Source organism: Argiope bruennichi, chromosome X1 (assembly GCF_947563725.1).
Source record: "Argiope bruennichi chromosome X1, qqArgBrue1.1, whole genome shotgun sequence".
Taxonomy (NCBI): Eukaryota; Metazoa; Arthropoda; class Arachnida; order Araneae; family Araneidae; genus Argiope; species Argiope bruennichi.
This window is the reverse complement of record NC_079162.1, coordinates 116,585,817-116,611,453: the sequence shown is the minus strand read 5'-3', so window position 1 is coordinate 116,611,453 and position 25,637 is coordinate 116,585,817. Positions and strand designations below refer to the sequence as shown.

Sequence of the window (25,637 nt, the reverse complement as noted above, 5' to 3'; positions counted from 1 at the left end):
GAAACCTTGAAATGAAAAAGGTGTCATTGTTTAGACAGTATAACATTTTCAAATGATTTTTAATGAGTGAATTGTTGCGTAGTCTTTATAGTTTGTTTTGTTGAGAATAAGTATATACATTTTCCAACTTTTCCAGTAGCGCAATACATGATGGATGAAGATTTCAAATTTGTATTTTTATCAAGTTCAAAGATGTTATTCTGCTAAACTAGAGCTATTGTAGATTGGCTTCCTACGGAAGGCTTTTAAAAATTAGATGCGTTAGCTGCAAATCAAATTATTTTTTAAAAAGTGTTATTCTTGGTTTTAAGAGACAACTACATCAAACTGCAAATGCATCAGTGGCTGAACGATTATTCCAATGAATGGTGTGTCCCAGCTCGCAAGATAAAATGTAGTATAATTAAATTTAAAAAAAATCGAGACTCACTAATCACTTTTATAAAATAAAAATTTATTTTCGTTATTTCCTACTTTTAAAAAAAATTAATTTGTAGCTCAAAGTTATAATTTGTAATTTTAAATATTAAAAAAACATATAACCGTTTTTCTCAAATCTACTATCAGATGGAACTACTAGTATGAAACCAAGTTTTAATTAAATTAATCTATTAATTGATAAATCGTCGTTAAAAATATTGGAATAATGTACTACCATAGAGAACAAACATGAGAGCAAGTTTCAAAAATTTACCACATCTGCAAAACGTTTATAGTTAGTGAAAAATTGAGTAAAAAATTTCTTATTAATAATTATAAAACATCTTAAGTTAAATAAAAGTGTTAATAATTTTAAAAAACTCATCTCGTAACATAACAAGTCTTTAGCAACTATAATATAATCGTATATTTAAATGTTAATTAATATAGTTTAATATTTTTGAAAGTCTTCCACTAATTTTCTTTCTAATAGATTTCGTTCTAATATTTATTAATTAATTGAATACAATGACCTTATCATTAAGCCTCTTCAATAATCCTGAATAAATTTTTTAATTAATTTTAGAATTTCCTTTGAATTCAGTTCACCCAGACATTTCTAATCGTAAATTGTGTAGCTGAAATGGGAAAATTCCCAACGAGATTTATCTCATTTCATTGATTATTTATCTATTTGCCTTTGACATTGCTTTCGTAGGAACATATCAAATGCTTCATTATATCACACAAAATAAAAAAAGGGTTCCAAGAAACTAGTTTTGAGTGAATGCACAAGCTTTGTGACTAGTTTTGAGTGATGCTTTATTTTACACCCGCTTTTGTAATTTTTTAAAATCTTGTTCACCTAGTTAGTTTTTAAAATATTGTCCAGGGAGAATTCAACAAAACGTATCGAGCTTCATTCTTTACAAAAAGAAAGAATTAACGACTTGAAGTGAATTTAAAATATTATCCTTTTCACCAGAACGAGTGCATATTTCCTTTCTTAAACGTTCTCCGAGCTTGTCAATTCTTTAGAACTCTGCACGGAATTGATTTTAAGCCCCAGAAGCTTAAACATTCGAATTGAAATCGATCGCACTGGATAATTCTTGGCCTATTTTGTCTATTATATCAGTTCGTCCTAATGGAATATATTTAGGAATATTATATTAAGAATATTCGTATCAATTTATTTTGAATGATTTTATGTATGTAAAACGTTTTACCTTGATTATCATTTCATTTCAGATCAATAAATATTACATTAAGAATACTCGTATGATTTTATGTATGTAAAATGTTTTACCTTGATTCTCATTTCATTTCAGATCAATAAATATTACATTAAGAATACCAGTATCAATTTATTTTGTATGATTTTTTATATGAAAAATGTTTTACCTTGATTGTCATTTTATTTCAGATCAATAAATATCACATTAAGATTTCACGATCATTTTATTTTGTATTATTTTATCATTTTAAAATATTTTATCTGGACTCTCATTTCATTTCAGATCAGTGCAATAAAAATTATTAGAAATTACCGATTCGAAGACACGGATTTGATATTCTTGAATCTGCTTGGATTGTACTTGTTCCCAAATTTGTGGCATGTTTGGAACTGATACATTACAGATGGAGCCCTTGTCAATAAATGGTAAATCGCACTTCTAAAGTTAGAAACAATTCAAACTCCGCAAAATAATTCAAATTCAAAGTACGACGAAAGCTATAGGGTATAATGTTAAAGACAATTAAAGGCCCTTAACTGTGATTCTAGAGTATTTGAAGTTTTTTATTAAAATATAATTTAATTATAGATCTATTTACCAATATGCCGCGTAATGAAATTCAATATTTAAGGCTGAAGTAGTTTATTTTCATGAAATTCTTTTCTAAGATTTAAAACACTTAGAAACAAGTATAATTTCATGCTCTTGGGATTCAGTCGCTCGTAGTTTTTTATGCATATTGATAACTAAACAGGCCGCTAAACGCAGTGAAGCAACAAATTTAAATAAAATTTAAACAAAAACAAATTTTTAATTTTTTTGAGTTTTGTACATTTTCTTAGGTATACAGTCTCAATGATTCTCAAATAAAATTTCATTTTTTTTAAACGCAACATATTGTTTGGTGGTGAAAACGACTTAACTAGTGTTAACAATCTAAACTACCAGTTATAAAGCTGTTTTTGATATTTATCTGACATGTCGAGTCTGAGCAGACGAGTAAAAAATAACCAGCTCCTACTTGCAGCTAGGTAAAAGGGTTTTGACTCGAACATTTGCTATATCTAAATGTAGATATTTTATTTTTGTAGGATATATATTTTCTTAACATTTATATTGCAATGACGATAACTGTTTTCTTTTCTGAGACATTGAATCTTAGCGAATCAAATAAATATTCTGTTATCGCTATAGATCTATTTGAAATGACACTTATTCTAATTGATAACCGGTAACTCCAGGTTTATTTAAATACTATCCACTTGTTATTAACATAGTTGTAGTTAAAATAAATACTATGATTGCGTGTAGTATTTCTTTTTTTGTAAAAAATTAAAAACATCTTTGTTAACCCTTCAGTTATTTAATCCAAGATTTATGTTGGTTGGAATTGTTTTTTTTTTCCACTACATACCACGATTTCCGCGACCTAGTGGGTCACTTCTCAATATTATAGCGTTGGATTAAATTATTTTTCCATAAAGTTGCATTTAAATAACAGTTCGTTTCGTTTTAAAATTATTCGAGCTTATTTTCAAACGTTGAATCGAAAAATGTGTAAAAAAACTGCACTTTTAGAGAATTAATAAATGCTATATGGCAAAAACAATCGGAAGTTTTTAGGAAAATAAACTTAATTTTTTTTTTCTTGCGATTCCTCAGTTGCTTAAGATTTTTGTTTTCGTAAAAGATATTTTAAATTTACTTTTATTGTTTTTTTATATATCTTCTCATTTCATTTCTGCCTGATGAAATCTAGTATCTGGTACTTCAGCACAGCTGTCCTTGTTTTTCATATCCCTTCTTAACAAGAATCCTGGAAAAGTATTTCAAGGCAGACTAGGCAGCTGCCGCTTTGCTGGGAGGAGTTCAAGAGAAGGCCGATGGAAAAACTTCATTTTACAATTTACCAAATAAACAAACTTTTTAAAAATGCCATCAATTAATTATAAAATATTAAAATAATGTTAGCATTTTATCAAATATAATAGATCAAATTCTAATATGTTTCATTAATTCACTTTGTTTTTAGAATATATACATGAGACGAACGTCTGCTTCAATAATATTGCATATATGTGTGGATGCTAGGCAGATATAGACTAATAATAGATGAACAAAAACAAATATATTTTATCAAAATTATAAAAATTACCAGCAGGAGTGGTCTTTCCGAAACTTGTCATGCCAAAGAACACTTTACATGGCTTTGGCGTACAATAGTTACGAAATATTTTTTGGCGTGAATTTAGCATTTTTACTGAATCTATCAAGTCATACTAAACCAATTATTTGGCGATTCATCCCTGGCATGCATTAATAGTATCAAAATCTAGAATTTGTATTTTAGACACGTTTTTCACGACCAATTGAAACATAAATCCGACACAAAACTGTTACAAATTCCCATTCCAACTTGATATATTTAAGTCACTAGGTTTTTGAATTATCGCGTTTACATGTTTATGAAAATATAGACAGACAGAAGTCAGCCAGCAGTTGAATTTGGCACAAAATTTGACAGGTGTCTGAGCTAAAGATGTTACATCTGTGTATTGAATTTTATCAATTTAGCTCTCTTCATTTTGAAATTATCGTGTTACATGATTTTAGAACAGCCGGACAGACGTTCTTCCTCTGAACAGATTTTGCTCAAAATTTGATAAATTCTGCAAATTTAGTGTAAAGAACGTGTAGATTCGTAAAACTCTCGAGTTCGAATTTTTTGACAATTACAATACTTCCTCTATACGACGAATACGAGAAAGTAAAAAAGATTAAACTGAAATAAATCATTAACAAGTTTAGAATGTGTTGAAATGTGAAACTAAAGTGTTTAGTTTATTAAAACAGGACCTCAATAAATGCACCGCCGAGGGACTCAAAATACCAGAATTCCCTACTGCATTTATTAACTAGGTATCTATTGGTCTGATATCTGCGAAACAGAATATCTTCCAGATATTCTCAGAGTTATGAAAGGTGCACATGTTGAAGTGTATTAACGATGTGGGAAAAATTGGATAGATGAATTATTATTCATTTCTTAGAACCCAAAGAATAAATAAATGAATTTACAAGCAACATAAAAAAACAAGAAGTTCATCAAATAAATACACGTCATTCTGGAAAGCTTTCAGTATTTGGAAATGTGCATAGTTTCACAAGCATTTCCATCCTTTTTTTTTGGATATCAAGTGACTCAGAACATTATATAATAAGGTTTATGTGAAGTGACTGAGGTTTCTGAGCATTATGAGTGAGTAAAGCATCTGTCATGCGCTAAATTACCCTTGTGTAGCAATAAAACTGTCTTCAATAAAAGATGAAAAGTTCCTTCTGTAGAACTGGAAGAGCTGAATATAGAAGCAAATATTTCCACTTATCTTAGGATATCGTGTAAATGTTGGTGGTGGTTAAATATTAGATATTCAGCGACATGTAACAAAAAAGTCATGTTTATCAAAATTTTTTTGAAATTAGTTTTTTTTTAGCATACTGGGAGCTAGTGCTACTGTGTATAAAATATCGCATCACGCCAGCTAAATACACATTTACAAAAATTTACATTTGTATGTATTTTCACATACAAATGTAACATACCTTTTTTTGGATATCAAGTGACTCAGAACATTATATAACATTATATAAAATACATACAAATTTACATTTGTATGTATTTTCACATTTGCAAAAATTTACATTTGTATGTATTTTCACATTTACAAAAATTCTTTATAAAAGGTATCGAATGAAATAAAATGTGCATTATGATGGTAAAGGAGTTTAGTTAGATTTGGTTATTAATATTCAAAAATAAAAATGTAAAAATGTCTAGTTAATTTTTTTAAAAATAAAAATTGGTATTAGTGGTTGAAAATTGTGTCTAGCAATTTCATTTCAATAAATATCACTAAATTTGAATCCATCAATTATAATAATTTTTACTTCCGGATTCTCGATGTTAACATGAATAAAGTGTCATTTTACTCTACCTGGACATTGTGTTAATCTTTAATTCATTCTTAAGCTCGATCCTAAATGAAATAGGGCGCATAATATTACAAAGACAAATAATATTGACATATTATACATCTATTAGATTTTTCAAAGTTTATAAGCAAAGTAATGAGGATAATGGAGACTAAAACTGGTAGATGTTGCATTTATCAAAAACATCTATTTACACATTGAAGAGTTAAATAACAATGTCTTTTAATGTACTAAACTCGAAAATTGTCAACATCCAAAAGACCGTGTAAAGAAGTCCCTCGTTTCATGTTCTCATGTTACTCTTAAAAGGCACTGTGCCAATTTCATTTTGAATCCATAGTCCATCTTGAAAGAGAAGCGAACGTACCGGACTTGTACAAGGTAAAAGCACGATTTACATTTTGCATACTTTTGTAAAGATTCAGCTTCCTTGCCCTGAGACACCTGTTGACCACTGTACACCTGTTCCCTGGTTCCCACACTTGATAATTGGCATTTCCGGCCAGCTGTATGAAAAAATGTGTAACACACCTGACAAATGGGGGAACCTCTCCCCTAGTAGGGTCATCTGGTCATTAGCTGTGTCCAGATAAAGAACCACATGTGCGTTTTTCGTCGTTCCAAGAACGTCGTTCAAAGGGGAAGAGTGTCAAATCCTTCGGGTGTAAATCTTTATTTTTTCATAGTGGAGGGTCAGCTACGAGGATGGATCATTAACGGAAGTGCAGAAAGACTACTGGCACAGAAAGGTTACCAAGAATTGTGTAACAGAATTGATGATGCAATGAAACAAAAGAAGCGTGTATTGTAGATCTGTGATGGATGTCTTCAAAACTTGAATTTATTACTTCTAGGAATATAAAAATTTCAATTAATACAGCAATTACTTGTGAAATTAGAATTAGAGTATTCATTCGGCTTCATTTAAAATTAAAAGTTATTATAGTTAAAAAAAAAAAAAACATTTTTATTTTTAGTATGTTAGAAAGAAAAAAAAAGCTTTCTGCTTGATTTTATCTTATAGCATTATTCCATCAAGGATTTTTCACTCTATCTTTTTTGATTCAGCAAGAATTTGTTGCAATAATTTTTCTTATAGCTGTGTTTCTCAAGTTCGCCATGGTTTTTACATCATTTTCCAAAAATCTATAACATTAGTAGTGCTGATTTAATAACAATGTTTGGAATCATGAATTTCCTCGCTACGCTTTACGCATTTTTTATAGTTTCTATTCCAAGTTTTATTTTATTATTTTTCTGTAAAATTTGTTTAATCAATCTTAAAAGATCTTGAATGAAATCCCTAATTAGAAGCTGTTGTAAAGCAATTCGTTTGACAACTTTAATTAAAACATTTTTTAAAATTAGGGTATTTTTAGGGCATTTCTTTTCACGGTGAAACATTTTTTAGTTAAAAATCCCGGTGAAGATAGAATTAAAGCATAGAAATTCACATTTCAACTATGGACTGAAAGAATACTCTAAGATATCAGTGTAGATCAAAATTCACATTAATACTTCTTGGAATTCCGAATAATAATGAAGACGTTCAAGTCTCCATTATCATTTGACAGCAGATCTATATAAGAAGTCAGGTAATTTAAAAAAGGTTATTTGATTAGTGTAATTAGATATATCTCCGAGTTTATGCGTCAAATAAGGATTTTTTTGCCTCGTTTTTAAAAATCTAGAAGGTTTTTTTTTTTAAATGAAAATTAACTTTTTTTGAAATAATTGTTTTATTCAGAGAAATTAAAAATTTAAAACCAGAGTTTGAAAACAATAAATTTAACAAAAAATAATAATTCAATAATAGCGGCGAATTTAAAACAAATAAGTAGAAATAACTTAAAGACACTTTTACAAGTGTATTAAAAGGCCTTAATATTTTTTAATTTAAGGTATGTATGCGACTATGTTCTGGATGTTTTTTGATAAACGTTCAAAAATAGTCATATTTTTGAAAATTTGCATTAAAAAATTTAAAAAAACATCTATGAAACCAAATTATACCTGTTAAGTGGCAAAATTAAAAAAAAAAAAAAAAAAAAACTGGAAAAAGGACCTTTTTCTGGCTAAAAAAAAGGTATAAAGCAAAAATCTAAGAAGTTTATCGAATGATTTGCTTAAAATTTTGCAGATAGCTTAAGAAATATATTATCTAGTTTCTGAACTAAAACAATAAATAGTATTTCTGTCCATTCTTTAAATATTGAAGTTCGACTAACAAATAACACGAAATGTTCATTTTTAAAAAATTTTTTTTTTCATATTAAGAAGCACTAAAACAAATATAAAATATTTCTGAATGAATAGATTATCCATTCTCTTAATCAGGAACTGTGTAACATATTGAGAAATTATTACAGTACACTCCCGATTATCCGTGGAATTGGGTGGCGCGGCCGCCGCGGATAACAAAAATCGCGGATAATCCGAAAAAAGCTTTAAAACGGGTATAGCAAAAGAGAAAACAGTCATTCCAACTTTGAAAAATCATTTTATGTACAATAAAACGTGAAATAAACAGCAGGAAATGTTTAACTAACGCTTAATATTTTAGTATATCACTCAAAACTAACCTAAAATGCATTTTGTTAATGAAAACAGAAAAGTGCTTTGCGCTTACGAGAGGTGTCAAAGATGCACAGAAAAATTAATACATATGTACTGTTTTAATACTGTAATGTATTATGTAATTACAAAAGCATAACTGTAAAACTACACCTTTTTGAAGAAATCAGTCATTTGTGTTTGCTTCTTGCTTTGGAAGCATTATCTCTTTCCTTGGAAGCAAAAAAAAAAAAAAAAAAAAACTTAGTGCGGCAGGCGCGGATAACCCACCCGCGGATAATCGGGAGTCTACTGTAAATCAAATTTGAACAATAATTATGTGTTAGATTTTAATTTACGATGTTTTCCGTAAGAAAATTAATTCCATCAAAGATCAGAATTCTAGAAAGTAGCATTAAAACATGTAAAATAGCATTAAAATGTATGTAAATGCAAATGTAAAAATCAGCGTAACTTCCTCAAAAATGGTCTCAGAAACAAAATTCTAACGATTTTATAAATAAATTATAGAATTAAAGAATATTAAATTTAAAAAAATTGAAATTTCGCAAAAAATTGACTTTTTAACTTAGTCATCTAATTATTTTCAACTCTTTAGTCTTAGTTATAATTCTTTATTATAAATAGTATAGCATCGTAAAACCATTTTTCTCAAATTCATAACCAAGTAGTGCCATTTGTATGGAAACATAAATTCCTTATATTAATTGATCAATTGATAATTCAGTTCTGAAAATATTAAACTATTATACTGTCATCGAGAATACACAAGCTTGCAAAATTTCAGTACATATGGAAGTGAGTGATAAATCGGTTACAAGATTCCATTTTTACAAGCATGAGGCAACTGAAGTTAAATAAAAATATGAAAAAAATTATCTATATAGGCAGCTTTTTTATCTTATTTATTGTCTACAGAAGAGTCATTGTTTACACTCTTTCTTCTTTTCTTTCTTCTCCGCATTACGTTTTCACTTGTAACAAATAGTAAGAGTTCAAGCTAGACAGAACAATGATTGTTATCTAAATAAATTCATTCGCAAGGACAGTTGACAAAAGACCATTCATAGAGTGATTTGTAAAACAAATAATTATCTGATAATTTATCTTTTAAATCTGGATAGAAATCTTCGGCGTTAAAGATTTCGTATGGAAGCAGCAAAGTTAAGAAAATTGCTGCTTATTTATTGCACACTTTTGTTCTGTTTTTGCTTGGTATAGTATTTATTTTCAATAATTTTAACTGAATTTTAAATGAGTAACATGTAAAATCCATCTAACTTTCAAAGTTGCAGAGCAATAATCATGAACAGAAGTTGCAATAGATCTAGAAATAAGAAGCTTTATTTTTTATTCTTTTAAAGCAGAAATTTAAGAATTATCAAACTTTCAAAACAAGAGAGCAACACTCTTGAAATGAAGGAGTGGTAGAAATTAAAATGAGGCCGCCCTCGGGTGGGCTCGAACCACCAACCTTTCGGTTAACAGCCGAACGCGCTAGCCGATTGCGCCACGGAGGCTCGGTCTGCGGTTTCGGGAGATGAAAACAAAGATTACAAAATTCATGTTTAACAGATAAAGCAGGTCGAGTATTGTTTTTGAAAATTCTTCGAGGTCTGACGCCCGAGACCATTTTGGCACAAGTCCTTTTATAGAGAAGAAAAGTTTTCACGACTGCGGTTTTGAAATGTAAGATTATACTGTAGATAGAACTGTTTCGTCCATTCGCTCCATTCCATTAGAAGAGAGACGCAGCACTCTGGGGAGTTTTGCATTTTTTTTTTACAAAAAAGCAGCAATGTATATATATAAACATATTCCAGAAGTTGCATGACGGAATAGAAAAAAAAAACTTTTGAAATTTTAGAGCTTTGATTTATTTCACCAAGGGAGACATAAATGATTTATTTCAGCAGGAGAGGCATAAACTAAGTACAAAAAATAGGAGGTAAGGAATACGTCAGTCTACATCGCGACACAAAAGCAGAAGAGCAAAAGAGAGCGACGTGACTATTTAGAATAGGGAAATTTAGGTATTGTTAAAAGAATGTTGCAAACATTAAGGATTTTTATCCCTTTACTCGGAGGGTGAAAACCTGTTGATTTCAGCAGTTTGATAGAACTGGATCAGGAAATAAATTGGATTCCGACATCGATATTATCATTCTGAACGTATACAACTTTGCGTGGACCTAAAAATCTATTAAATGTCAGCTTACTTTTGAAAAACAAGATAATCTAATTGAGATCTGACAAATTATTAAAACAAAATTTAGTCTAGAATTGATCAAGTTTGGGTTGCTAGTAAAAGAGGATTGGATACTAAAGCTCACATTATTTTAACTCCATTTACAGCTTTTTATTTGCACGAAGCTAAATTTTTGTCGGTTGCTGTTTTGAAATTTAAGTATCGACTAATAATCAATGTAGAGATCAAAACGAGGGTAGCTGCATCCAGTCTGATTTCGCTATTTGGGAAGATGTGTAATGACCAACAGGCTTATCCCTCTTTTTGATAACAAAAAAATGTTGAGTAAATTTTTAATTCTGTATTATATTGGCCCGAACAACCAACGACTATCACCGACTTGAAAAAGCCACCTACCTATGGAGAGTTGTGGTTGTTAAGGACCATTATCGGCAGTGGGTCCTAAAATACAGCCAAATGTTGCTGCAAAGCTTGCTTTTCAGCCCCACGCAATATCTACAAATACACAGATCTGATATTGACGTTTTTGTCTCATTCATTTGTTATTTGAGGAATTTTGATTCCATGCTTTGTTTATTGTTTATTCTTACGCTGTTGAAGCTTCAAGCAGCGTAAATTCATCAAAGCCTGGACTCATAACTCTAAAAATGAATCACCGAACTATTGTCACTAAGTGCTAATTTTTCAGCAGAGAACAGAATCGAATTTTAATCGTCTATCTGAAGGTCTACAATGTCCAAATTTAGGAGTTAATATCAAATGGTTTAATATGTAGTAAAGCAACATTTATACGTTTCTCAAACGACTGGCATAAAACGACAATATAAATGTAAAGATACGTACTGCGTATAAATGAAAGATATTAAATTAATAAATAATTATTTTAAGATAATAAATTTAACTAATAAATTAGTAATTTTAAATTGAATAAAAAAAGAACTAAATTTTAGTTTATTTTAATAAAAGATATTACTAATATAACACTGCATGGTATTGAAAATCATTTTTAAATTAAAAATTTATGCTAAAAGTGGAACAGGTTCTTTTATTGCATGTCTTCAGCGCAAATTATATATTTCTCATTTTATAGGTTTTTGTTCTTACAGGTAAAGGTCTAATTAATAATGATCTTTAAGTGTTGTTTGATGTACAAGTAATCTGTGAATATCAAATTCAGTATAATGAGCCGAATTAAGTTCCTTGATCTTTTCAAGTAACAAAGCAAGTTCGAAGTTTTTCATTAGAGTGAATTGCTTCTTTAAAGAGAGATATAATAACTTCTTCACATTCTCCTTTAACAGCGTGTAAAATGATCTTTAGCTTGTTTGTCGTCTATTAATTCATCAAATGAATATTTCCGATGTCACGATATCGGTATCATAATTCACATACTTTTCGAAAGTGATCTTTGCTGATCACAGTTCACATACTCTTCTAAAGTGATCTCTGTTCTCAGAAGATTTCAGTCTTCTTCAGTACCAAAAACAACCCATGAAACAACGAGTGCTTAAATGAAGAATAAACTTTCTTATTATTACCGAAATAAAAGCTGTTGACCTTTTACAATTTACATTCTTCACATACTGGGAATTTTAAAGGAAGGGCTTTTTACATTGCTAATTGGTTCGAGTCGTTGAAGCAGTTTTATCATCTATAGCGTACAAAATTATTGAAGCTGTCATGGTTCTACCAGAACAGACATAAAAGCAAGTTCTTGAAGGAATAGTGTTGTTCTAGGGCAACTTTAGACTGCATGTGGCCAGGAAAACCTTGTATCATGGCTGCAAAATTTCGATGAGAAATCGATGCCTCATCCATATCCCTAGGACTTTTAAAATCAATTATAGATCAACAATTCACCTGACAGGAACTAGAAAGATACCGTTGAAAACTGAATCCGTAACAATTCAAGGGTTTCCACAGAAGCCAGCCTCCATTAAATTTGAGGAAAGGATAGTTAGGATTATTGCATCAGCTTCAATAGATACCATGAAGAATAAAATACTCTTCAGATATAACCATGGTATACATTCGTGATCACCTTATATACCCCCCCCCCACTAAGGTAATTAGAATTTGGAACTAAATATAAGACCCTACTTTATTTATTCATATTATTTATACAAGTTATGCGCCGTAACACATTGGTTTAAATGAAAAAATGACCTGACTGATCTAAAAGAAGTGTAACGAAATATAAAAGGGGAAACATATATAATGTCTTTTACTTTCGATTAAGCAATTTCTTTTAAAAAGCTTTCATGCGAGTGATTCTTGAATTTATAGACTAATACTAAAGGGAGTTTAATATATAAAATCGCTCATACGAGTTTTATTTAAATACAATTTCCAATACTGGAAAGATATTTTGACTTAGAGATTAACTAAAGTATTGACAGCCTTTTGATTAAAATCTTAAATTATTTCTTCCGTATTAATTCATCACATTTTATGAAGAATCGCATAACTGATGAGCCGCTAGAAATTAAGAGCACGCATTGTAAGTTCATTCTACAGTTTATTTCTTTTCGCTATGGAAGTTGTAAAGTGGACACTAGAACATTTTAGCTACTAAATTTTAGTAAAATATTTAAAATCTATTCAGTCAAAATGAACTTCTTATATCTTCGAAAGATTCAAGTTCCTGTTTCATTTTCAAGCTGAATATTATTGTAAATGAAATATATTGGAATTACTATAGATCTTCGTCTATTAGCTTCCCGACCAATATTTATGTATTAAAAATAATTGCAAAATCAAAGAGTTTCATATGAACGTTAATGACACCTAGATACGTTATTATGAGTCGCTTATGCTCCAAGAACACAGTTTTATGGGAGAAATCTCAAAAGCATTATTTCAATGTACAGTGTCTATGAAGGAAAAAAACACAACAGAGTCCTTCAACCTCAGCCATCACACCGTTTTCAGTGATTATTATTTCAAATTAAAGTATCTTCGATACATTGTTAGTGTTTATATCTAGGAGTTTGTATCTACCTTCCCCGTTTCCTTTTTTAAGAGATATGGCGAAATCAAAGACCGAGGGTCCAACTCAATGATTGGGTTGACATAGAAAATTTTCATCGCGAATTCATTTGGTCACTTTGTAAGCATAGCTACCTGATCAGAAATCTCTTTCATTACTACGTATTCACAATTTAAAATAGTACTTTGTTTTATTTTGATAAAACGTATTTCATCAAAATTTGTTGACACAATCTTAACAACATTAATAGGGTCGTCGAAAACGGTGAGTATTAATAGGATTAATTTAATCATGTTAATGAGCTTTAAAGAACTACATTTTATCAAAAAAAAAAGGATACTATATTATTTTAACCATACCATATTATTTTAAATTATACTTCAGAAATAAGGTAAAGCCTTCTGTTTAATTAGTATACTTAAAAGTGGCGAAATTAATTAGTGATAAAATAGGCGAAACTGCTCCAGTTGAGGTTAATGGTTCTTTTAATGATTTATTTTGTAATAACTCTCGAATTGGTGAGAAAATTGCAGACGGTGATATATGTATCTATGCTTTGAGATAAAACAAATTTTCTAAATTTATATAATGGCTGAATCTAGGGAATCAATCGAGGTTGTTACGTCAAGACTGCTCAGTAAAATCAAGTTTTCGATTTCTCTGGAAAATGGAGAGTGATGAAGAATGGAAGATTAGATGGCTTGAATTTCATGCAAAATCAAAATGTTCGGCCGAGTGGTTGGGGCTGGTGAACTCTGTCGCGGTTTTTACTCAGACATTATTCAGAGGAGTAGATTTCTTTCGATTTCACTCGAAAATGGAGAATTTTGGGGAGAAGAGAAGATTAACCATTAAAATAATTCTAAAGGTCATGAGCTTTCATACAAAATTAAAAATTTCGAAATCGGTCCAGTGGTTGGGGCTGCGAACTTTGTTGCAGGTTTTCTCCTCATACAATAGACAATGAAGCAGTGTTGTTCATATTTCTCTCAAAAATAGAGGCAGGACGAAGACAAGCTATCGTTGATGACATACTAGTAGAAGTAATAAGGTTTGATACGGAAAAAAAAAAAATTAAAATCGGACTAATGGATAGAATGGGAACTGGTTCATTGATTTTTCTTAGTGTTTTAAATACCTAGTTCAGTTAAATACGTAGTTAATGTTGCATCACTTGTAACATTGGATTTTTATCTTCTATAATTCCCTTATCGTCACCATTATCATGAAAGAAAAGCATATCAAAACCACAATTTTTTAAATTTCGTTTTGATAGCTTTATTTTATCTTTTCTGGTTTCCATTTTGCAAATATTCATCATATCACGGGAAACGCTATACGGGTACTTTTAGTAATTATAATAAAACGAAATAACACAATCGTAAATCTCTGCAATCAATTAAGAGGAATTATACAATGCCAACAGATATATATATATATTTTAGACAGATTATTTTTATGGAAGTTCATAACAATGTGCACATATAAGAAACAACACGTAATGCCAAATAACTTGAAAATAACTACTTTTTTTCCTTTTACTTCCAATGCAGATTATGTGCACTCGCTTTCAATCTCTTTTCTTGTCTTTTATCCTCTTTCTTAAAGATATTTACACTTCATGAGTAAAAAGATCTGTAGCTTTCGTGTAATGCTTTGATAAATTGAAAGCGCATATTAAGAGTTCGTTTGATTGTTATATTTGTTAAAGAAAAAAGAAAGAAAAATTGCAAATTAGGTGGCCTACTTCTCAACGTTTTTTTTTTTTTTTTTTTTTCTCCGTCCAGTCTAAATTTTGACGAAACACTTCCCATAGCATATGTTAGTCCCAGGTAACAGCTCCACAGTACATGTTTCAAAATAGTAATTCCACAGTATAACTCTCAGATGAAACCATTCTTAAATATTTTACTGTGATTAAAATCGAAAAATAATAACTTGGTAGGGCATTCAATATAAAAGCAGCGGAATTGGTTGAGATTCAAGTAAATGGAATTGCCAATATTTTTATAACAAGAAAACTAGCAGGAACAATGCTCGATGGAAGTAAGATTGTCGAGTAAAATGGAATAAGTTAAGATCGTTCCTTCAGTTGCAAAAATGAAACCTCTTTTGATTGACGTCATCTTCCACACAGTCATGGTCATTTCTTTTTCCGTGGCATATAAAAGTCGTTGCTGAATAGGAGTTGGATTTTGCTCCGAGTTAATAACATCGTTCACTTTGTCACAAATGCCTGATGAAGCTTCATTAATGAGTGAGCCAGTGCCTGCCATAAGGATAAAAGAAAAAGATCCCACACTAAATAAAAGGCATGCTGACACAATTGGTAATATATTAACAAAGTGAATATATGCTGCATAATGAATCAGTAGGGATACGCCGAAATATGTGTTGCATGCAAAATACAAGGATGACAAAAACATCAGAAGGCATAGATCGGAATCAGTTTCTTGGACAGATTTTCTTAAATCCAAATAAATTTTCCACCTAGAATTGAAATTTAATCGGGATGTGTTCTCAAAACTTTTGGCAAAATGTATCATCCTATAGTATAAATGAAGACATATTACTGCGTAATACATTGCAAATATGGTGACAGGAAACATCATGAACATATTTGATAAAACTGCAAAAATTATTTCTGTAAATAACTTGAAATAAGGATATGGCAAAAAATAACTATTTAATGTGTGCACTGGGAAAGAATCAAAAATTATTGCTGCAAAAATAGTAAGAAAAATGTGTATAAGAAATGAAATATAAGATCCAATGTAAATGAACTTATAAAGACGATATTCAGAGTAATTACAAGTATCAAACATGTTAGCAACTCGAGCATGTAGTTGCTTTAGTTTTTCTGCACGGAAATAAATCATGAGCCTGAATCCCATTGATGTTACTAGTAAAGCTATGCTACATTTGGCTGAGGATATTTCTCGTCCAAGATACATTAGTGAAATAATACTGATGATAGTTATCAGTAGGAGGAAAATATTCAAGACATATACAAATTTAAGACTGGAACAAATGAATAAATTATTTTGCATTGTTTGGTTTTGAAACAAGCCAGAAAAACACAATAAAGAAAAAAGGTGCTCCAAGACATGTTTCTTATCTTTACGTAGCGAATTCATTTTCATTAATCTTCCAGAACTCTCTAACAGACCAGTTTCGACCATTTCTGTCTCCCAGAAGCAAGGTTGTTTATTTTCAGGTCTTCTGAAGAATTATCTGTATAAATATTTATATAAAATTACAATTTGAAAAGTTGAATCTGGGAAGAGTTTCTGTTAGTAAATCAGCACGATAAGCGTTTAAATAGAATAATTATTTTAATAGCAAATTATAATAAATCTTTCTGTATCATTTCAGTACATATTAACTGGGCTACTGTTTATCAAAGTATTGTGTAATAAATAGAACTTTTAATAAAATCAATGAAAATTAAAACAAAACATTGAAAACATCCGATTCATAGTCCTGGAGTTGAACAATTTTTAGTACAACCTATCTGTACATATATCTTGATAATTTGAAAATTTTAACTTGTGATTCGACGCGAACATTCGATTTTTTTTTTTTTTTTTTTTTTTTTTTTTTACACATTTGAAAATGACAAAAGAGCTTTTAACTAAATTTGATCTTCGAGTACAACATAAAAGAAGTTTTTTTTTTTTGTTCGTAAGCACTTTTCATATTTTGAAATCGATGCAACAGTTTCGACACAAATTGAAACCATTAATAAAGAAATAGCAACCGTTTCGATAGAGAATTATTTTATGTAGAAAACGACTTTATTAAGTAAAATGCTTTACTGAAAATCCAATATAGTGCCGTTAGAAATGCGATTGCTAAGTGACTTGAAAATTTGTTGTATAAAATGATTTCAATATGTAAAGCTTGTTAACGTCTTTTGAATACAAATATCGAATTAAAACGACGCGATACGTTTTTCTTTTAAAACTTCTTGACAACGATTACTGCTATTTATTCAAGTTATTTCAAAAGTTTGTCGTTTTTAACAAAAGATCAATCAAATTATAAACTCTGATTCTGACATGAAACATTTGTTTCAAAGAATCCTTATGTTCTTCAACATTAATGTCGCGTGAAATGGAAGTTTATTTTCATAATGATTGTTGTTTCATGAGAAGATATATGTTGCCACGCTTTTATTTATTGTGTTTTTCTTTTGATTTTATTTGAAACATTTTGTTGAAATGTGTGTTTTTGACAGCGTGTTTTTCATTTTTAAGATTTTTATATTTTTAATCAGATGAAATAAACTACTAACAAAGTGTTGCTAATAATTTGCTCTCTTATCAGGCGCCTTCACACATAAGGAAGAACAGAATTTTCAATCGTTCAATAAAGAAACATGCTTCCCTTAGTAAATCTACTATTAACTGAGGTTCGAACGCATTCTGTTTCAAATGATGAAATGCAGACATGTAAATATTTGAGAATAAAAAAAAAGCAAATTAAGGAACCTTTGTTCTACGTCTAACGTGTTTTCAAAGTATACTAGTAAGCCTAATAGCACACGTATGTTGTACAATATTTTATGATCTAAAACAATATTCGCAATATTGTAAATTAATATTCGCAATATTGCGCTACAGGCTGTGCTACCCGGGAATAAAAAGATGGGATTTCGAATAGGTGCTTATTAAAAACGAGTCGCCCCCGGGTGGGCTCGAACCACCAACCTTTCGGTTAACAGCCGAACGCGCTAGCCGATTGCGCCACGGAGGCTCGAACGCTTTCGGTTTCAATTGATAAAATGCAAATAAGTAAATGTTGGGAACGACAGCAAAATCAGGAATCTTCTGTTCACTCATAAAGTGTTTACAAAGAATACTAGTACAGTAGACTCCTGATTATCCGCGCCTGCCGCACAAAGTTTTTTTTTGACTGATTTCTTCAAAAAGGTGACGTTTTACAGTTATGCTTTTGTAATTACATAATACATTACAGTATTAAAACAGTACATATGTATTAATTTTTCTGTGTATCCTTGATGCCTCTCGTAAGTACAAAGCACTTTTCTGTTTTCATTAACAAAATGCACTTTAGGTTAGTTTTGAGTGATATACTAAAATATTAAGCGTTAGTTAAACATTTCCTGCTGTTTATTTTACGTTTTATTGTACATAAAACGATTTTTCAAAGTTGGAATGACTGTTTTCTCTTTTGCTGTACTCGTTTTTAGCTTTTTTCGGATTATCCGCGATTTTTGTTATCCGCGGCGGCCGCGCCACCCAATTCCGTGGATAATCGGGAGTGTACTGTAATAAGAAGATGGGCTTTCGGATAGGCACTTAACCTAAATGTATCACTACCAAAATATTTTTGAGGTTGAGGTTTTGAGGTTTGCTGCTTTTTCTTTTAATCGCTTTCTCAGTGGGCGCCTTAGAGCTATGAAATATTCTGAGGGTTTTAAGCGCTTTGAAGTATGTCCCAAGTGTTTTACGGAAGAGGCTTCACCTGATCTGATTTGTCTGGGTCTCTCCAGGCACGATCTTATTGACAATCCCTTGTTAGTATTGGACTTCTGAGTGCACAAATTTCATAGACTTGATATAGCTCTGCTGTTTTGGGAGATGTGCAACAACAACAACAACAGCAAGGGTTTCTCTTTATTTGAAAATAAAATAGAAGATCATATATGCATTGATGCAACAGATAAAGTAAGTTGAATTACGATGATATTAATTTTCATATAAGAAATTGTCAGGATTTCTGCTGGATTCGGATACTAAATACATTCCAGTGGTTTTATTTATTTATTTTTTTGTAAATGGTCAGATTTCCTTTTTAACTTTTCGGAAGAAATATGAGATCTTTTATTGAAACTAAACAACGGCTTTACCAGTAGCTGTTGTCTTCTAGTCAACAATGACAACTAGTTTCCAATAATGAGCTATCAATGATGTATTTCAATCACTATTTTATGGATGCAGACAGTTTTCATGGAGTATTAGTGTCCTTTAATTTCAAAAGTGACTATTTATATGTTTCTCAAATGCTTTTTTTTAAAAAAAAGATTTTAACTCCATTTTTACCATCGTCCTATTTCTCCATCATAAAATGCAAACTGAAATACATTGCCATAATGTTTCGAATGTCATGCAGTTTTTGTTTTAAATATCATTTTGGCAATCCAATTTTGATTCTTTTATTGTTGTTGTTCTTGATATTGTCCTTTTTGAGCTTACACTATTTAGGTTCCTTGAAATTTATTTCACTGAAAGTCGTGGTTCAATGAAAGGCCAGTACATTTTCAATTGTATTGAAAAGACTTTTTTAATAGCACTTGAGGAGCTTTTGCTCACTTTTTAAGAAATACTGTCCTCAGACATACAAGCAATGCCCCTATCTAGTCAGAGGCCATGCGGGAAACTTGATGGGGCAGCCGAAGTGCAACCCCACCTAGTACAAAGGAACAAACGACACTTGATGTTATTAAATACTTGCAAAAAACAAAGAATCCTCTAGAGAGAACGAATATTCGTCTTTTTACGTTAGGAGCGAACTAAAGACAAGAGCATTGACAAAATGTCCTTTATAGGAGATTTAATGATTGGAATTTTTACAAGTTTTTCGACGTCAAGGAACATCCAGTTTCTTGACCTTCCGAGTCTGTTTTCTCCCGTCATAATGCACAGGCTTTGATCACGTGATTTATAGCGCCTTCTTTGGTGCCATTCTGACAAGTTGAATTTTTCTCAAAGAAATTGCTTTGATGTACAGAAAATACATGTCCAGTATATACTTGGGTAAGATAAAATCACCCTCAATTCGGTTGACAGAAAGGTTTTTAAAATATTGATATGTAGTTTTTCCCTTAATGGAATTACTCCTTCTCTCCTGCCAATCCTTAGATTTCAGTTTTTAGTCTCACTTCTGAGTTGAATTATTGTTCTCAAACATTAAAAAAAAAAAAAAAAAAAAAAAAAAAAACTTGTACAACATGGAATTTTGTACAACATCGTACTCGTTTGCACAACATAGTACTCATTGCACATTCTTGTATCCTGAACAAAATTTCATTTTGAGAAATAAATTTTTATAGCATTCATATTCTGCAATACATCGAAAAGCTAAATATGCGGCTAAAAAAGCTAAATAAGGAAAAAAACTAAACGAGGAATAATGACAGTGGTTTTATTAAAAGAAGTGAAGGTCTATATTTTTAAAAAAATATGACAGCAGAAATCGACTGATTCGAAGTTGCCGAGAAATAATAAAAAATTATTTTATCCGAAATTCTAATTAAGAAAATTTAAGTCTTAAAAAGAGCATAGGAAGAGAATAACGAGAATTTTTAAATTAAGAATGGCAGTAAAAGTTTATTTCCAATAATTAAAAGATTTTATATGCAATATTTAATTTATAAATGAACAGAGAGTAATTTTAATAACCAGAGTGTCGATAATTAATATTAAAAATGAATGCTTTCAAAAGATAATAACTAATAAATAATTAAACATCTTTAATAAACAAGCAGTATATAATACCTTGAATTGAATTTATTTATTTTAGAGCCCCGTTTTGAAGCAACACTATGCCTACTTTAGGCACCTTCGAAATTTAAGCTGCGGTGTATGACGAGGTGGACACCTGAATGAAATAGCGCGCCTCTCTCCATACTTTCAAACCACTCTAGCGGGAGGATATTCGATCCAATGAAGTTAGCATGTGCCAAATGCGGTAATGCGGCGGTTCTGTAGTAGAATTCGGCTCTGAAGCCAAGACTTAAATATTGACCACCACGGTCCATATAGCAAGATGAGCCGCAGTGGCCTGGTGGTAAGGTCTCGGATACGATGGATTTCAGGCTCGATATCCGATTCCATTGAAGACCCGTCGTGCAAGCGGGACTAGTGCACGCTAAATACTCTAGGGCCAAACATCCTCCCACTGGTGTGGTGTGAAAGTGTGGATGGAGGGTGGCAGCTCAAGCGTCGTTCTCGTCATTTGTTAGAAATTCAAAATTACGAGTCCCGTCCTAAAAAGGCCCTAGTGTTGCTTTAAAACAAGATGTTAATGTAATTAAACTAAACCATATAACAAGTTGAAAACAAAAAGTGTACAACTAATCTTCAAAATAAGCAGCGCGATTCATATTAAACCGGTTCATTTTACGAAAATAAAATTTTTTTTGTTGAATGTATCGTTTATAGCAAGTAAATCATCGAATGATTTAATGGTCTTAGAGTTGTTCGCTTACAATTACTAAAGATTTAAAGTTTGGACTTAACTAACAAAAATAATTCAATTCAATGAATGAATTACCGACGTTCGAATTCATTAGAAACGTTCGAATTAACGAATTTCCACAGAACTTATGAATAAATATGATTGCTACAATATTAACTATTCATTTGTATTATTAATTGGGTGGCTACGCCATTGTGAAACAGTTAAATGCTTTTTGCCAAGAAAAACACTTTTGCAATCCAAGTCCTGTTCTGTGTTTAAACTGCAAGTATCTTGATTTACATTTCAATTAAGCCGTCAATTTGTTCAACCTGGTTTTATTCGCACGTTTTATGTAATCTGACATATGAAACGACAGAACAGTAGTATTTTAATGCTCGTTGTCTACAAACATTTCATCGTCCATAAACAGCCGTGACGTTGGCAACGACCATAAACCGCTGACTTAAGGCGGACCAGTCTTAACCTTTGACACGATCTGTTAGAGCTCCCACGCTAAAAGCAAAACTTCAACGCTGAGTCACGTGGTATTCGTATCAGAAAAGGAATGGAAAGTGTTTGACCCTGAATCTAAGACTTTCCTGATTTATGTGAATCAAAAACAGGATACTTTCCGTCTCCAACTGATTTGAAATATCGCAAATTCTTCTAAACTTGGGTGACCCTGATCATCTGATTTGATGTTTCCGTTGGAAATTAATTTCGAATCTATCATTGAGACTCTAGATATCATGATATTAATGTACTTTATAGAAAGAACAGTCAAATGTCTTGGTACTATAGTGGGTACTCTTTACTTTTATTCTGAGGAGATTTAGTGTGCATACAGGTTTGATTTTTTTTATGTGTAAATATATTTAGTATATTTAATATTTGTTTTAGAAGGCTCGGGTGACTCTGATAATCTGATTTGATGTTTCCGTTGTAAATGAACTTCGAATCTATCATTGAGACTCTAGATATCATGATATTAATGTACTTTATAGAAAGAACAGTCAAATGTCTTGGTACTATAGTGGCTACTATTTACTTTTATTCTGAGGAGATTTAATGTGCATACAGGTTTGATTTTTTTTATGTGTGAATATATCTAGTATATTTAATATGTGTTTTAGAAGGCTCGGATGACCCTGATCATCTCCGATTTGATGTTTCCTTTGAGAATTAATTTCGAGTCTATCATTGAGATTCTAGATACCATTATATTATTGTACTTTATCGGAAAGCAGTCAAATGTCCTGGTACTTTAGTGGGTACTATTTATTTTTAGTCTGAAAAGATTTAGTGTGCATACAAGTTTGATTCATTTTATGTGTAAGTATATCTAGTATGCTTGATATTTGTTTTAGAAGAAATATTACTGAAATTATGTCAAATATTTAATTTGAAAAGAAGCTTGCACAATACTGCAAAATACATTAAATTGTGGAGTTAAACTCGAAATGGATCCTAAAAAAAAGAAGTCGGTATCTGAGTATTACAGCGGTGATTGTTTACATCTACTCTGCGGAACTTAAGAACTAGTCCAGGTCCGATTTTTTTATTTGTTCCCTATCTGAAATGCTGAATTTGTTTATAATGAGAGAGCTGATTCAATTTATGGCAATTATTTAATTCGAAAAGAAATCGATAAAATAGGTAAGAGCATATCACATAATGGAACTGAAATCTAAATATTTTGTGTCTTTGACAAAGCTATATTCATTGTCAGATTGATCAATAATATGCTCAAAAAATGAAGAAAGTAATTCTGATTAAAATATCCCTTTGTGAATTATTAAAAAATTATATTAAACAAATTTATTTTTATTTATCATCAAGTAACCCTCAAATCACGGATTATTTTTAATTTCTATTCACATGCAAAGCTTCCATATTTGTCCAAAAAGATTTGTTGTGAAGCGAACTGTATTTATTTGTTTTTATATTATGGCATATTATAATTCAGCGCTTTAATTAATTTAGACCAGTTCATTATAGTATATTCACTACTTTGAAACTCCTTTGCAATTGAAGGTAGAGAAATAATTTACATCAGGCTAAATTTCCAGTTATTGAACAATTTTTGTGATGAGTTTTTGATAGTTAAAAATTGTTTAAAAGTTAGAGGCTGAAAAGTGATTTTCAAATTTTAATTTTACTTGCCTTTTAACCGATGCCTGTGACGCCTCGCTGGAGAACTGTCATCAGTTATGTTATCCTCTACCATCTTTTATCCCCATAGTTCACACCTTTATGAATTAGAGGAGGAAATGTCCAAGGAGATCAAACTTTGTTTTCCTTACATCTCCATACAAAATTATATGTATTCTCTTGATAGAATTTCCTTTCATTTCTTTTAACACTCTTGTTATGTTATCCTCTACTGTCTTTTATCCTCATAGTTCGCATCCTAATGAATTAGAGGAGGAGTTGTCCAAGGAGATCAAACTTTCTTTCCCTTACATCCCCATACAAAATTATATGTATTCTCTTGACAGAATTTCTTTTCATTACTTTTAACACACTTGTGCCCATTAAAGAATGAAGGCATTAAAAAGTTGAACAAAATGTATGGTTTTTTCTCTAAACTCCTTCACTATTGCTTGCAGCTCTGTTGTGTAATCTTATTCAATACAAAAGTAATTAAATCTTATTTAATACAAGCTTATTATAATACAAAATCAAACTTCGAAAAAAATAATTTTAAAAGTATCGGATAAAGGAGAAAAAAAATGACGATGAAAATTTTGTAATAAATTTCCTTGCTAATCATTTCAGAAAATGAAACTCTAAAAAAAGAAAAGAAACAGAGAAATGAGCAATGTCAAAAATTTCTAGAAATATACACTACGTAATCAAAATTTTATTGATTGGCCCAGAATCAGAAGACAAAGTTTCATATGAATATTTTTTTTTTTTTTTTTGCTCGGCAAGCTGTTTGGCAAATGTCCTCGAAAGATATATTTACATTTTAGTTACTACTATCTGATTAAAGTTAAATTACTATCTACAAAAATTGTTGATGTTAGAAACAGTCAATATTAGGACTTGATGACGATTTCTTAATCTCTAATTTCTAAACTAATGCACTTATTGAAAAACCTTAGACACAAAAGTTCTTCGTCTTAATAAGGCGCTAATTTGGCTCGTTGGATTTATTTTTATATCTTCAATGTTAAGAAAGTTGTAACGAAATGAAAATTTCAACCTCCACCATTTCCATTCCCTTTCTAGCAACATATTTCAAGCCAGTTAAAATATGTATATATATATATATATATATATATATATATATATATATATATATATATATATATATATATATATATATATATATATATATATATGTGTGTGTGTGTGTGTGTGTGTGTGTGTGTGTGTGTGTGTGTGTGTGTGTGTGTGTGTGTGTACGTGCGCGAAGGATGGATTTTTTGGATTCTAGGGACTGTGATCGGTGAAGAATATCTGCAGAAATTTTCCCACAGTCTTTGCAGTTGGTAGTCTTCCTAAAATTAAGAAAGAAAATAAAAGAAAATATTAATTATTACTGAAATTAAAGAAGATAAACTATATATTACTGAAATTAAAATGATTCCCATGAATTCTGAGCGAATACTTACTGAAACTAAAATGGAATATAGATAGAAAAATTAATAAAAGGGAGTGGCAATTTTTCTGCGAACTTAATGAGAAATGACATGGTAGAAGAAAACAATCGGGTAAAAAAGTACTGCGCAAGCAGCGTACAAAAAAAAAAAGGGCGATTTCAAGATTGCAATTAGGGAAAATAAATAAAACATAAAAAGCGGAGAAAACAGTAATTCATGCTACAATCGCGTATAAACAAATAACAAAGAAAGCAGCATGTCATGAAGACAAAAGTTGAAAAATAACAAAAGTACAACAAAAGGCGCAATTTCCTGATTTTAAAAGTGATAGGTGCACCTCAGTATTCCTACATAAGTTTGGAGTACGAGAAAGAACTGAGTAGCCATCAATCTTATTC

The 25,637-nt window shown here is 30.7% G+C and overlaps 2 non-coding genes across 2 annotated transcripts; both read right to left on the bottom strand.

Annotated features, from left to right (window-relative positions):
• Positions 1 to 9,671: 9,671 nt before the first annotated feature.
• Positions 9,672 to 9,745, bottom strand: Trnan-guu (transfer RNA asparagine (anticodon GUU)). Its single transcript has one exon. It is a non-coding gene; the product is annotated as a tRNA-Asn (tRNA).
• An 8,362-nt stretch (positions 9,746 to 18,107) lies between these two features.
• On the bottom strand, positions 18,108 to 18,181 carry Trnan-guu (transfer RNA asparagine (anticodon GUU)). The gene has a single exon. It is a non-coding gene; the product is annotated as a tRNA-Asn (tRNA).
• Between the last annotated feature and the right edge of the window lie 7,456 nt (positions 18,182 to 25,637).